Source organism: Anser anser (assembly GCF_964211835.1).
Source record: "Anser anser genome assembly, chromosome: 2".
Taxonomy (NCBI): domain Eukaryota; kingdom Metazoa; phylum Chordata; class Aves; order Anseriformes; family Anatidae; genus Anser; species Anser anser.
This window is the reverse complement of record NC_139721.1, coordinates 74,362,897-74,379,356: the sequence shown is the minus strand read 5'-3', so window position 1 is coordinate 74,379,356 and position 16,460 is coordinate 74,362,897.

Sequence of the window (16,460 nt, the reverse complement as noted above, 5' to 3'; positions counted from 1 at the left end):
CCCCGGCGCCCCCCTTCCCCCGGGGGCCGGTCCCCGCCGCGCCCCCTCCCGGCGCCTCCCCCCGGGCCGGGGAGGGCGGGGGCTCCGCGCCCCCCGCCCCTTTGTTCCGTGCCCCCCCCCCCCCCCCCCCGGGCACCCCCCGCCTGCCGGTGCCGCAGCCCCCGGTACGCGCGGGGTGCTGCCGCGGTGGCTGCGTGTGCCCGGTGCACGGCTGTGTGTGTGTGTGTGTGTGTGTGCCCGGTGCACGTCTAACGTGGGTGTGCAGGGGCTGCGTGGAAGCCTAAGTGTACCCACGCGTGTCCCTGCGCACCCGTTTGTTGCTGTGCGGGTGTGTTGCTCACCCCCACGCGTGTAAAGCACGTAAAGACTGCGTGTATATTTATATATATACCCATGCACTGCCTATATATTGCATATCCTAACCCCACCTGTACCACCCAGTGCGTGACCGTGGGTATAAGCGCCTACGTACGCGTGCACTGCTGTGCGTATGTCTCTCTGTGTTGTTCGTGTGCTTTCGTGTGCCCGCGCAGCAGACGCACAGACCTCATCCCTCCGGTACCTGCTCCCTCCACAGCAGGTCCGTCCATCCTCCTCGGGCCGCCTGCAGCACGGTAGAGAAAAGACAGTTCCCCAGATCTGTCCCCACAGCCCTCTGCCCTCAGAGACTGGAAAATAATAAATAAAAAATGCAGTGAATGCTTTGGATTAGGGAGAAGGCAAGGCCCAAAATACAATTTTATCAATCATGCAGAGTATGTAAAGCAACGGGCAGTGTGTGCATGGAACAGCACTTTATTCTATGATATTTTTTCCAAGCAAACAGACTCCCTTCCCTAGGACTGCCCTCAAACCCCATCCTCAATGGTTTTGAAGACTTGCCTGCGCTGGAAAAGGGCTGCTGCACTTCTGTAACGAAGTCCAGGAGAAACCACTTGGGCTTCTTGAAAGATACTGCAGGACACATGATGTTTTCATCAAAAACTGGGAAACCGACTTGCTTCCAAAAATTGCTGGGGTCAGTTCACTTTTCAGCTTATTTTCCCTTCTTTCTTGCTGTTACTCAGACCCCTTGCTTTTACCAGCGGCTCCACGTTCACCAGGTGACCACTCACCAGCAACTGTTACAGCAAACAAGATGAAAAATATCCAGTCTCCCCGCCAGGCTCTATGGATGCACCCAAATGATAGATTTGCCTGATACACCGTAGGTTAAAAAATAATAAAAAAATAAATCTTGCTGTTTTTAAAATTGAGATCCTAGAATCATATTTGTTTTTCAAATATGGCATTATTAAGGGCTCAAAATCTTATTAAAAACCTTTTTTTTCTATGAGGCTGTTCATGGTTTCATTTATTTTCTCAGTTTGTGCAATCCGCACAGAGCATAGGAATAAGTATTTATTCATTTTCAAGTTTACCTAATAATGTAGCAGGAAGACTTGCTGTATGAAATAGGTATTTGAAGAGATCACAGCAAATGTAATCTAAATTGCAGGCCACATGCCATCAAGAAGGATGGGGAGGATGCACAGCATGACTCCATGGCCCTGGCAGGGCCACCGCTGTTGGCTGCACCGTGACACTGTGGGGCTTGCAGGGTGATGGCACTGCTCTGCAGCTCCTTTTTGAGGGCAGGGGGTGGGGAAGCTGGAGGTGGAGGCCCCCTTCTTGCTCCCAGAAGACCCTGTAGAGGTGGGTTAGGAGACATGGAGGAGCTGGCCTGCATGTGCTACCCGGTGCACCTCTCATTAATTAGTCTGCTTTGAATGGAAAGAAGGTGAAGAGCTGTAAATGATGCCCCGGAAGCATGTGTGGTTACCAGTACTGTGCTACGCTGCTTTCTTTTTTTTGCTTCTTCCCTCCGTGCTGTTGACCTGCTCAGTCCCAAAGCCTGTTAGTATGGTAACCTTTGGGATGGCTTCGATCCTTGCTTGTGAAGGTCCCTGGGGTCTGTTGCTGATGATGTTTGCTAAATTTCCCCGTTTGGGTAGAAGTGCATGTGAAATACGGGATGTTTCCTGGGAGGCCAGGTCACAGAGAAGCTGGAGGTGGGTAGTCTGACTTGGCTGGTAACGTCCTGTCCACCTCATGCTGCTCTCCTATCTTCCTTTTCCCTACAGCACACCCTGCCTGCGTGACTGAGGAACCGCTGGGTTAGATGATACCGAAGTGTGTCCAAGCCTTCCTGTACGAACCTTCTGGAGTCCCAGACTCCCACTGGGCTATATTACTGGCCCATCCATGGAGCTGGGAATCTCTGGAGCACAGACAAACTGCGTGCAGCCATTTCCTGATGCGTGATGCTCCTAAGTAACCCGTAATCTGTGCTTTGATGAGCACAGGACTCCAGCAGGACTCGCAGGGGGAGAAGCACAGAAGGATATCGCTGTTCCTGCTGTTTGCAGCTGGAGCAGGGCAGAGAGGAATAAGATAGGATGGGTCTGGAGATTTCTCCTGCTTGTGTGAAAAGCTGCCGGTCACAGAAGTGTCACCTGCAGCCGCAGTCTGAGTGGGCGGTCATGCAGGACACGGCGTTCGGTGGTTGTTCCTGGCTGAGCGTCCAGTGCCAGCCAGGACAGGCAGGCACATATGTTCGACTGAACCAGAATGCCAATTAGCAACTGGAACCTTTGTGTTGGCTCCATTAGTGCTTCAGACTGAAAGGTCACTGCATGGTATCCCTGTGATAGTTGGCAGGAGGAGCCGCGGTCGTAAATTTAACGTGACGAAAGTTATTTACCTTCCTCATATAACCGCTGAGGTATCTGCCCAGTGGGGAAGCTGCAAAAAAGAGCAGGGTCTCTGCAAAGAGAGACGGGAGCCAAGCAGTGCCGTTGTTTTGCAAAACAGTGCAAGATTAATGATGGGAGTGATGAGAAAGCTGGTTCGATGGGGTGTAGGGTGTAATAGGTGTGCCCTGACAAACGGTGCTGTGCTGTGACAGGGGGCTGCTCTGATCGTGCTGGAACTAGTGCAGTCTGGTACAACCTGTGTCCGTACTGTCTGTAGGATAAAACAGCTGTAGTGATGTAGTGGAGTCTTCTTTTTCATAGCCTAGCTTCCTCAGCAAGGGAATTAGTTGTAAGTCCAGGACAGACTGTGGATGGCTGCAAGTCTAGGGCCTTGAAGGAAAACAGAATGAATCAGCTTGACAGTGGAGATTTCCTCCTGCATCAATCTTATTCCTTATGTCCTTACCCAAATGTTCATTGAAAAATAACAAATTTTGGTCCACGATCATTCTTTAAGGAATCCTCATCAATTCTTCTTCCATAGTACCTTACACAGAAGAACCCTGACTATTAACTCTATTCATTATTACATTTTCTCACCAGTTTGCTAGGTGCAGAAGTCAAACTGAACTCATCTGCAGTTTCCCAGACACTGTCCTCCTGTTCTTTTTTTGGAGCAGAACTAATTGCTCCTCTTGTGGTACATAAAGACATCCTAGAGTGATGCAACTAATTCAGAACCGAGGAGGTAGAGGGCAGCTGGGTGTGAAAAAATAGGCTGACATCTTGCAGGTATGTCTCCTGCATCTTCAACCAGAGAGCTGCTTTCAGGCCCAGCCACTGTGTATTGATTACTGAAACCAGATAGTGCTCATAGTTCAGGTCTAGCAGCAGCCCTCGACATCACATGGAGCAGACTGCAGCTGGTGAAGGGCATCTCAGATGCTTTTTGCAGATGGGTAGAGAGGCATCTGTCCTTAGCTGGAGATGTAGAGCTCTGAACTGCTATTGCAATTTGGTGTTGCTTGGGGCTACCAAGAAGGTCTTTATGGCGGTGGTGGTGGTGTTTTTTTTTTTGTTTGTTTGTTTCATTTTGGTTTAGCAGCCACAGTCTGGCCTGTGATTCTCTCATTTTTATTGAGTTTGCAGAAAAGGAGTTACTTGAGACTCAGTTAAAAGTTATGATGTGTACTGTTTGCCTCAACGTATGTGCAGGACATTTTTAAGGCTCAGATGAGCAAGTTAGAAGATGTTACTTTAATTGTAATGAGAGCAAAGAAACATTCCTAAGATGACTCGGGGAACAAAATGCACATCTTAGGAGAATTGGAAGATCTTGTCTTGTTTAGAATAGCCCAGCAAAGACTGAATGGGGGTGTGGTGACACTATATAAATATATTTGAGAAGTAAATGTCAGAGAGAGATATTGACTTCATCACATGATCAAATGGCTGTACAGTGAGTAATCCTGAATGCATTTGGACTGGAAATCTAAAGGCTTTCAGCTATCTGATGAATGAGGGGCTTGAATACTCTTCCAAGCACTAGAAGCAGTAGCCTTCAGTCTTGTAGGATGGAGCCTGAGAAGGTTATGGACATGATTGTACAACACAATAGAATAGGAGAGGATAGAAAAGTAGGCTTATGTTATGAGTCCCTTGGCATCTGATGTGTCAGTATCCCCAGTTGTGTGAGAAAAGAGATTAGATCACTGTTGATTTGCATTACACTTATAATAATTCCATGCCTCAGGGCTTCCACTAGAGCTGGAAAATATTTTTCATTCTTCTTGATGCATAATTTGTCCTCTACTGGTCTTTTTGACTTCCCCTGTAGGTCTGCAGGTAGGTTATTATAGGTGGCATTAAAATCTTAAGGTTTGTGTGTTCTGCTCACATCCTCAGGATTAGGCCAGCCTCTAGAACTGGATGTCTTTTAGAGTTGTTTACCCGGATCAGCTTGGTAGGCACCATTGATTTCCTTTACAGCATGGGACACAGTCTCCTTCCTAGAACCAACTGAGGCTTTATTTAACAAATTATTTGCAAATCTACAAAGACTTTTTTTTTCTTTTTTAACCTAAAAAGCAAGCTATTTACTCATCTACTCATCTTTTCTTCCTTTGCATGACTGAGGTATCCCAATACTTACTAGTATGTCTGTGGGCACCTTTCATTATTTTTCTGCCTCCTTTCATCCTCCAAATTGACTTTTCTGATACTAACTGATCATTTTTTTTTACATATTCCACACGTGGAGGGTGCAATGCTTAATATCAAATGTACTGATTGGAAGATATTCGATGTTACAGGGGAATTTCATTTTAGCCGTTTACTGAAATCACTGTGCAATCACAATATAGCAATTGCAATATACCCTCGGATCACAGTACAAATGTGATTGCCATTACTGGTCTCTGTATACAAACCATCACAACGCTGGGCATCCAGAGTCACCAGGAAGAAATGTGCAGGTCTGAAGCCAGCTCGAGCCTGTTGATCTCTTCAAAATTCTTTTGGTAGTTGTTTGGTTTTTATACTCCGTGTAGGGCTGAGACATGCATTCACTCCCCCTCATGCTGGTCTGACACAACTGGAGACATTCACACTCTGTTAATGAAGGGAGAAACATTTATACCACCATCCATTTGACTGTTGATGGCTGTTTATCTAAAACAAAGGCCACTCTCCAGTCCCCTTTTGTGTTGGGATAAACTCAGCTTCTTTGCAACAGCTGTGGCCAGTCACAGCCCGCATTAATCCCTGAGCTTCATGGGCACATCATCTGTGTGTAGGGGTTTATTGGTCGGTCTCACAACACCGCTTATTTTTAAGGGGATATTCAGAGGAAAGGCAATGCTAGCAAACAAGCAAATCAAGGAAGAAGAAAGACACAGAGCTATTTTCACTCCCGGAACATAGAAGCCAATAGAGGTGCATGCGCGGTCCCTATATTACTGCTGACACATGCTCTGAAGTTACCTTCCTCTCAGTGTCACAAGTCCATCCAACATTTCTAATCTCTTTTACCGAGTTAGAGAAACAAAATGCATGAGGTAACATCCACTCCACAGACATGATAAGCCCAGATAAATGCAAAGGATACATGGTTAAATAAATTGGGTAAATGAATAGCCGCTCTATCACAGCAACAGCTTTTAAGGATGAGGAGGTAAACAATATTTCTGGAGAATATAATTGCCTGTCTGCTCTTTAAGTCTGTGCAGCGCTGGAAATTTTCAGACTTTTAACTTTCATAGCGTTCACCTTCATGTGTTGCTGCTTATTGACTGAACAAGATTTGCATCCAGGAATTCTGAATCATGGAGCATCCTTTACTTTGCGTAAGATGACCATCACATATACACACAAGTATGTTTGAATTCTTCCACTCGTAAACACACGCACACCAAAAAAAAAAAAAAAAAAAAAGACACGGTCAGTAATCCTGAGAAAAGCCTTACTGTGAAGTACAGAAAGCACTCATAAATTTCTCCCAGAATAAAAGTACAGTGCATCCTCTACTTTGTTCCACCTTTAGTCTTGACATCTTCTGGGCACAATTTCATGCTACAATGTCACCCGTACAGTCATTCCTCAGCTGCTCAGTGAGGAAGCTGTATCTCATGCAGTGCTTGGAGGAATGGCAACAGCATGATGGTCGTTCTACTCTGGATACAAAAATTCCTGTTTGTCATTGCAGACAGGGACTTTCTAGACTTTCTGGCTAGAGTTTCTAAAGATCTGAGATCATGAACTTTCCTGGCCTGCTTCACATAACCAGAGCACCTGGAAGCTGCAGTCTGCTCCACATGAAGTTGATGGCTGCTGCTAGAGCTGTTTTGCTAGCAAGCACACAGTGGCTGCACCTGAAAGCAGTGCTCCAGGTACTCCACCATGCCAGGTGTGAGCCACCAAAGGGACTCACAGACCATGCTTGTTACCAGCTCAGTGTGCCAGGTTAACCCCCAGCTAGACAAAGGCACGAAGACTTGAAGTCAGCTAAGTAATACATGGGTGTCAGTCTGAACCACACCAAGCTAAAACACGGAGACAGCCAAACCCATTGAATCTGACTTTAAAGGCAAAACACTGGAATTTCAGTAATTTAGTTTCAAATACTTCATGGTGCCAATGAATCATTTTTGGCTCCTGAAGTTTTAAAACTGCATACCAGACCTTTTGTTCACCTGAAGTGACAGAAACAGGACAAAGTTCAACAGTAAAACGTCGTGTGCTGAGGGGCTAATGATAAGGAATTGTTACGTAAATCTGGAGGAGCAGACAAGGAAGAGAGAGAGAGAGAAGTGTAGTGGTAGACAGGATAAAAAGGATGTGCTGGCAGAGTGATGCAACTTGAAAGAAAGAAAGGCTAATGTGACTGATGGTAGACAGTGAGTTACTTTTATAAAAGATGGGGAAGCATTAGCACCATTGCGTAAGGTGTTCGTAAGCTCTCATCTGAATCCCAGAACGCTCATCTTTGATGCCTGCTGAACACTTTTTGCTTTGACTCCCTTCAATCCTTTGTGTTCTTTTAAATGCAACCACATTCTCTCATCTTCCTCTTTACAGCATACAGCCATAAGAAAGGTCAATTGCAAAGCATTTATGGGTAATAAACTTTCTCCTTTCCCCTAAGATCTTAGCATTGTCAGCATAATAACAAGAGGCATGCTTTAGCTTCATGTTTCTCAAATGCCAATTATAACTCCCAAGTGGAGTAGAAAAGCTAAATACTTTAAGAGATAGATAGATTAATTGAAAGATTACTGGCAACGGCTTAGTTCTTCAAAAGTGAGGAGAGTATTTATATAGACTGTCATACATTGTTCCCAAGAACTGTGATCAAGTCTTCACACCTTGGTCTTGGAGAAGCTGCTGCTGCCACCAGCTGGTAGTTCACTGGTCCTTGTCTGGAGAGACGTCCCAGTAAGGCAGCTAGGCCATGAAGCAGCTAACATCTACAGAAAGCTAAAGAAACGTTGCTTCAGCCCAAAATCCATTTAGGAATTTGACAAAAGACAAGACCTGTGTTCTTAACAGGGCAATCTTACGATAGCATTCACAGTAAGCAGTTATCCATGGGCATGGCTGGAACAACAAGCATACTAAATTCAGAACATCAGAACACTGGACCTTTTTATGACTGGATGACACTAAAGTGATTCATTACTTAAGTTCCAGAAATGCATTTTGGGATGGCACCTCCTTTGTACTCTGGAAGTAGAAATGGCAGTTCCTTGCATGCTTCACTGCTTCATCTGCAGGTCCAATGTAAGAAGGAATCTAGTGAGCATAATGTTAAAAACCATGCAAAAAAAGAAAAATTAAAAAGAAAATTGGTTTAGCGGCCTGACGAGTGATCTGTGGTCACTGTGGTTGCAGTCACGGACGTTGTAAGAGAAGGGCTTTTGCCCCACTAATGGGTTTAGTGCAAATCAGTGGTTCTTTTCCTGCCCACTCCGTATGCACGAAGATGCACGCAAAGATCTTGGATTATCAGAAGCTGTATATATCACTGTAGATTGGCTACTGGGTTTGTCATTAGGAAGCCAAAAGATGACGGCTTTGCTTTATTAGGTTTAGCAACAACATGCATTTGGTCATACAACTTATTACGGTTGATTAACTTCAATAGTTGTCATACAGCTATTATGGTTGATCTGGAGGTAAATATAACATTGTAAATAAAAGAAGTGCACAGAAAGGCCAGTGTAGTGACAGATAGTGTGGAGGCAGCCTAAACTGAATAGTTGGGTTTGCGAAATTAATGTATTTTAATACAAACAAACTGTAAAGTCATCTTCCTCGGAGCAAGTCGTGCAAGTTCATTTAACTGGATCAGCCCAAACTTCCAGCAGAACTTTGTGGCAAAGGGGAGTTTTGCAGTCCTGCAGTGTATTAACAAGAAAGGAGTGAGCAGCACGAGGGATGGGGGGACACAGGGACCCACAGCTCTGCAAAGACCAATATCAGATTTCAATGTGCAGGTCATCTTTCTTTTTCTGACAATATTGAAAAATTGGAAATACTGCAGAAAAAGCTGAAAGTGATTCAAGAAAATGGTGTAAAGAGTTTGGTTTGTTTAATTTATCATATAGAGGACTGAGAGATGATTCAATTATTTGATTAAAGTGCAGAATAGATATCTCAGAACAAAACTAACAGGATAATAAAGCATTTCTTCATCAGGTAGGCAGAGATGTGGAGAGAATAGAAACCTATAAATTAGACTCTTACTCAGGCAACTTTTGTGATTAAAACCTATTTAAAGATTGGACACTGAACATGAACAGTAAAGAAAATAACTTTCCCAGAAATGCAGGCAGATTGCAAAGAGGGTGGAATATAAATGCACAAGAGTGTGAAGAATGACTTTAAAGTTGAAGAGTTACTTGAATTCTCCAAAAAAGAATAGTAGAAAGAGAGTCTTTAGTTCAATGCCTACCAGTATCACAGTGCCTTTCAGGAAGGACCTTTGTATCTGCTGCATGACCTTGCTAGTAGAATCACAGAATCATTAAGGCTGGAAAAGACCTCCAGGATCATCTGGTCCAACCACCACTCTACGACCACTGTCACCCACTAAACCATGTCCCTAAGCACCATGTCCGACCTTTCCTTGAACACCCCCAGGGACGGTGACTCCACCACCTCCCTGGGCAACCCATTCCAATGCCTGACTGCTCTTTCTGAGAAGAAAAGGCACCTCATTTCCAACCTGAACCTCCCCTGGTGCAACTGGAGGCCATTCCCTCTAGTCCTATCACTAGTTATCTGTGAGAAGAGGCTGACCCCCAGCTCCCCACACCTTTCTTTCAGGTAGTTGCAGAGAGCAAAACATGACAAGGTATACCAGAAAGCTGGGTGGCTATAACTGTGTCTGGAGTGTCCACACAAGGTGGGGTGAAGGAGCTACATGTACAAGCCTTTCGCCCTGTTGAATTCTGAAGTCCCCCAAAGCCTACTGCTGCCTGTCTACTCCTAACTCATATACTGTGATGGTTTTGAAGCTGAGAAGTTCAGAGACAGTCCCAGTTTGAACTGGAAGCAGTTTCTGAGCTGTTCTGGTGATCATGAGACCCTTCGTTTTGATCCAGGTGAATCCTGTAGTGCTTGCTCATTCCAACCTCTTCTGCATGAAATCCATGCCAACTCCAGGCCTACTTCCAGTGTCAAGGCAATGGCACCAGTAGTTCCATACTGGATGTAATAGTGGCTCTGTGCAATGTGGTGGATGTACGGTTTAAACGCTTTCCACCACAGGATGTAATTGTGAATACTAAGTAATTTTTCTGATTTTCTGATTTGATTCATTTTGAATCCATATGAGCATCACTTCATTTTCTCCTTTTACTCGTACACCATGAATTATAGCTCTACCTTAGAAAAACTAAAAGTACCACAGAATGGCATCCACTCTGTTTAACTCTTACAAAGGTCCCCAGTTAGCTTGTTGGCCCGCGCCAACCAGCACTCTTCCAGAAGTGCTTTCAGGCACATTTCAGAATGTAGATACTCCAGTACCAGTTGGACTCAATGCTGGAGAGTGGTCCCAGGTCCATTTCATTTGCTAGCACACATGTGGTCTGGAATCTCGGTATATCCTACTGCCCGGGATATTCCTGTGCCTTCTTTCCTGCCTCTCTGGTAATGAAAGTGTTGGTTTTAAATACAGTGCACTAGTTAGTGAGTTGGAGAGAAAAAAAAAGAAAAAAAAAAGAAAAAAGCAGAACCAGCTCTGCTTGTTGCTATTATATAAGGAAAAGAACATTTTTTCAAGAGTACAGTGTATATATATTTCTCACATCTCTGGAAAAATATCATGTGAACATACTTGATAAATAATGAAAATGACTCTGCATTTCAGAAGAATGGATCTTAATTTTGCTTTAAATGACAACTGGTGACAATACGGATGCAATATAAGCCCACTCTAATCAGTAAGATTAATATTCCAGGGGAAAAAATCAGATAATTGTATTGATTTTCTCAGCATATTTTTAAAAGCAAAATGAACGATTAATTCTTTATGTAATATCAAGGTTATTAGGAATTAAAGTTTTCAACATTGCAGATCATTGTCATTACCCTATGGAAATAAGGTTCTTATACTGAAAAGCATATTTAAGTCCTGTGTTGTGTCTTAGAGTTGTGAGAAGAGACTCTTTCATCCAAAGTCCATTGCTGTCAACAGAGAGAGTTCCAAAGGTCTCAGTGATCTTTGGTTCACATCCCACTAAAACATCTCCAGATCTACTGCACTAGGAAGAGCAAAATTACTGTATGAACAAAATCTTGATCTGCTGCTTCTTGAATAAAAATAAATAAATAAATAAATAAATAAAATTGGATGATTTCAGTAAGAATGAGATCCAGTCATGATACATAAATGCACCATCCCACTAGTTTGTGCTAAGTGTATTATTTCAAGTCATTAATTAGCAAGTTGCTAAATATCCCATCTGTATGGAAACTATCATTGCACCTCTTATTCAGATGAACAATATATATATATATATATTTTTTTTTTCCCCTGAGAAACTTGTTTATTTTATTGTACCACCTTATTTTTATACAGTAAAATGTGAAAATACAGCATGCTTTGGAGTTACTCCAAAACTGTCCTAAACTTAAATACTATCAACCTGATATATATCAAGAACAGGTAAATGGTATTCTCTGTGCTGCTCACATCTATCTTCCCTGCTTCTCTTTTGCTTATCACTTGTTGTAATTAAAGAAGGGTAGATGGCTTATAAAAGAAGAATTCTAACGTAGGCGATGTCCCCCAGTTAATGACATCAAATTTCAGCCTACATTTCTGGGTCTGCAGACATAGCATGAGAAAGAGATCCATGGATTAGATACAATAATGCAGAAGAAAACAGGAAAAAAAAAGAGAAAATGAGAAAGACCAAAGGAGAGAAAAGATACATCACTGGAACTCAATAGGTTTTATTTTCTTTATTCACTTCTATTTTATTCACCAGTGGCAGAAAACAGGAGCTGGGAGGAGAATCACAGTTTTAGAGATGGAGAAGCATACGAATAAATTGTGCCTTTTTATATTTCTAAGAAGACTCGGTGATAATGCCAGCATTTTCAGTAATTAATTTTAAACACTGCATTGTGCCTTGTTACACTGGAAAGGTCATTTATCTGAAGTGTATAATCAAATATGAAAATAGGGAATTTAATTTTTTTTTTTTTTTTACCTGATAAAACAGTCTCAAATCAACCTTTTTATGCTCTGCTTGGTAAGAAACCACTATGCAATCTGTCTACATCCTACACAGCACATGTCATTCTTGGACAAGTCGAACAGGTGGGACCACACAGATTCAGACAAAGTCTCCTGTGCTCAGCAATAACCAGAAACAAATACTAAAGAGTGAGGAAATGACAAACGTGTATGAGACCACTCCTGAATACTGTTCTGGGCTTCTCAAGCTGAAGTGTCCCTACCTATTCAGGTTTTCCTAGCACAGTAGCCTTTCCTTAACTGGAGTCATCTTGGCAGCCCCTCTCTGGCTCTATCCCAGGTCTACTCCAGGGAACCAGAACACATAGTATTCAAGGTTGGGGTGAACTGTGAATTTATGCACTGTCATAATGACATTTTCTACTTTGTCCTCAAATTCCTAATGATTCCTAACTCTCTGTATGACTTCTGATCACTGCTGAGCACCGAGGTGATATTTTCATGGGACTTTCTTCTGCCATCCCTGAGTGTTGCTCCTGTGTGGAGCAAGAGGCCATCAGCCCAGAGGTCATGGATCTTCATGTGAAATTAGTTTTGTTGTTGTTTGCTATGTACATCATTTTATGTTATTTGTCTGCATTTCTTCTGATATTTTGTTGCCCAGTCACCAAGACTTTTCAGGTCCTTCTATGGTTTCCTACAACCTGTACTCATCTTTACTCTCCCCACTAACATTCTCATAAAGCTGTTTTCTCATCACACTGATCCCTTTTTTCTGGGTCATCTGTGAAAACAGAGAATGGCACAAATTTCAGCACAGACCCCTGTAGAATTCATCTGGGAACCACTCTCCCCTGCAAGAATTGAATATTTCCTCCTACTTTGTGTTTCCTATTTGGCAATCAGTTCTTCATTTACTCAAGAATTTCTGCTCTAATGTGGTTGCTGCAGCTCCTTATTTTTTTTTTTTTGTTAAGGAATTTGTCAAAAGCCAATGGGAAATTCAAGTAGATTGTATCAATTAGATCACTCTTATCCACATGCTTGCTGACCCCTTGAAAAAATCATTAGAAGTTTACAAAGCAGAATTTTCTTTTACATAACCTGTGTTCTCTTCCCAAATGGGTCATGTTGATCCACAAGGCCTTTCATTAGATCCTTTATTACAAACTCTACTTAAATGCGCAGTACAAATGTCTGGCCTACAAGCCAGTAATGTCCTGCTATCTCCGTGGAAATAAAAGTAGGTGTTCAATATGGTTACTTAAATCGTGGACCATGAAATTTTCTTTCTAAATCTTTCTGTCTATTTTGACTGATTAAGTTATCTGTCAGACTACCTGCCTACCTACCTACCTATCTATCTATCCATCCTTGTACCTATCTTGTACCTACCTTGTACCGTCTTGTACCTATCTTCCATCTGTCTGTATCTTTCATTGGAACACCACTAGATTCTCTGTATTGCCTTTTTTTCTCACAAATAGGAAAGCATTCTCCAATCTGGTGATAATGAGAACAACTTAATAACTAGTTGTATATTTATAGCCATTTTTAATCTTAAAAGCACTGTACACACAGTTATCTAACAAAATTCAGTAATCTAACATAACTGACTTAGTTAGTTAGTATAGACTTAATATGAACTGGATATCCCCACATTTGTTTTTTGACTTCCATTATTTTTTTCTGTCAGATACTTTACCCAAGTTATGTTGGGTAATGGATGTGCATCAGATTTCACTCATCCCAAGAAAGCAAGAAGTCATGTTTGCTCAGTTCCAACAGACAAGGTCTCTTCCACAAAGAGGAAGGAGAGGAGGCTTTAACAGTATCTCGAAGCCCATTTTTGTTCCTGGATTTAAAGCAAGGTAGTCTGTTCCAACACTGAGTGTCTTTAACAGATCTTTTCCCATGAGCAAAGATGGATATAAGGCAATTCTTCTGTTTCAGTCCCTGGTTCTTGTGTCTGCAGAGCAACACCTGACACAACTGAATGTATTTAGATTGTTCCTTCAAAATCCTCCCTCCTTTTTCCTCACATTCAGATTTAATCTTGTAAATCCAACATATTCTTTAATCTTCCCTTCCATATATTAGAAAAAAACATTCAATTCCTAAAATGAAGATTTCTCATGTAATCAGTGAAAAGTACTCATTTTTACATGTCATAATTCTGGGGCTTCTGCTCTCCAGAGAACATTCTATTCAAACAGAACGGTCAGCAATTGGTGATCAATAGGCAATGGATTTATTTTATCATTCAGTGACAATAATTGACAAGGCCTGGAACTGACTAATTACTTTTTGCAGTCTTGGTTTGTTCCTACAATTTTACATTTGCACAGTACTATATTTTCCTTGATATTTAGTGCTGTTTACAGTCACTTGCTTATTCTTTTTAAAATTAAATATTGTTGAGTGTAATGTTTCTCACTCTTGAACAGAAAGGGTTGCAAGTTATACCTATGAATTCATAAAATACATTACATTTGTTGATTGAACATCATATCTACATTTGTTTAGTTGTTATTTCAGGTATTCATTCAAATAACTCACTATGAATCAAAGCATTAGATTCTTATTTGCTGCAAGCTGATAGCAAACTCCATTTACATCAGTGGTAGTTTGGCAGACCTGAAGGGCTGACTTTTAAATTCCAATTGACATTACTTCTCAGATTCAAGTGAAAACAGGCATACTGGAAATAAGCTATTTATAAAACATGCAGTTATTGTGGTGTGCCAGGGGAATTGAAATATGTCAGATAATCTTCCCACAAGGAAAATGTTAACTAGATTATTTAATATAGACTGAGATTTTGTCATTCTACAGTTAATCCCATTGTGGTTTTTATTATCAAGCAAAATTGTCTGGCTGTTGTTTCTTCTATTTCTTACACAGTTTAGAGAAGCACACATAATTAGGAGATCTAAGACAGATGGGGAAGACAACAAGCCCTTATCAGATAATCAGTCAGTGGTTCCTTCATTTCTTTTTGTGTCTTACGCTAAACCTTTTCTCTCTGCTGCTCAAGGAATACTTAATTTCCACGCAAAGAATAGCCACAGGACCCCAATGCCAAATGCACACTACCCTCTGAGGCCAGGGCTTTCTGTAGGCTCTGACTCTTGTGGATAAGGGAGAGATTTAAATCCAGGTATCCTGCACTCTGGGTGTGCATTTTCATTACCAGGTACACGGGATGTCTGAGGGCTCCTTTTGTGTGTGGTCGGTCACTGTCTGAGCATATCTGCTGATCAGATACCGCCAGCAAGGCTGGCAGGAAAATATCTGCATTTTAGATCTATGCAGTTACCCGTATCCCAGCTGCGGCTATGACCTTCACCTGCTAGTCAGTCCTGCTTTGTGCAAGGACTTCACAGAGGTGACCCCTGTACCAGCAGGCAGCAGCGTGCAGCGTGGGTACCAAGGCAATTTAAGGAGGAATTTGACAGGATGCAGTCAAATGCTAGGACACAGTAAAAGGCAGTATTGGACAAAGCATGAAGCTGCCTTTCTGTAGTCTTTCGAGAAAGGAGTGAACTCTGCACGGTGAGGGGTTCAGGACTAGAGTTCAGCCTCTTGTATAGGGTGGGGACAAATGGGAGCTGGGCAGAGGTTATGAAAGGCTCTGAAAAGGAGCTTCAGCTTTATGTCAAAGGCAGCACACAACAGGGAACCACTCAGAAGCAGAGAGGTTCTAGCACTAAATGTTGATCTAAAACTACTGGCCATATGCTAATATTTGCTGAGGACCAAGAAAAAGATGATCGAAAAACAATGAAGAGAGAGGATTATAACAGTATTATAAAAGTGGACAGGAAGGAAAGACTGTCTTAGAGAAGCCAGGCAGAAAGACACTTTGAGATCTAGATGCAGCAGGCCATGTCTGGAAGGCTACAGAAACTGGTGAGTTACGAGTGAGTTTAGAAATTTCGCCATTTCTAAAGGTGCTGGCAATTTTGTCACGGACGTGATTAATCACGTTGCGTGCATCCCACTCCACTGGGGGCTACTGAAAAATTCCTAGAGATGCTACGTGGTATCAGAAAAAAAAAAAGGAAAGCAGTGCCGAGGGCTACTGAATGATCCACGCTGTCAAACTCCAATTATCTGACATTTATAAAAGATGCTAAATATAATTTAGTATCGATTTGCCTTCGAGGTAAAAAAATATTTCTCATTATTCGCAGTCATGTATTTGATAAATTGGGAGTGCCCAAAGCAAATACCGACTTGTGTAAATTAGGTATTATAGATCTTATTTTTGTCTAGCGCTCATTTTCCGTCAGCTGTGGAAGCGGTTAGTGGGAAGCGCAATTAAAACGCCACCGTAAATGACAAATGGCCATTGTGCTGGGGTGTTCCGCAGGAGCCAGCGCGCTGCGGACTTCCAGGACACGATGTGAAACGCCGCCCAACCGCACGGTAAAGAGAGCACCCCAAGGCCGGCACTGAGCTTAATTAGGTGTTTAATTAAACGGAGTGAGAGCCTCGCAGAGGCTGACGGGGAT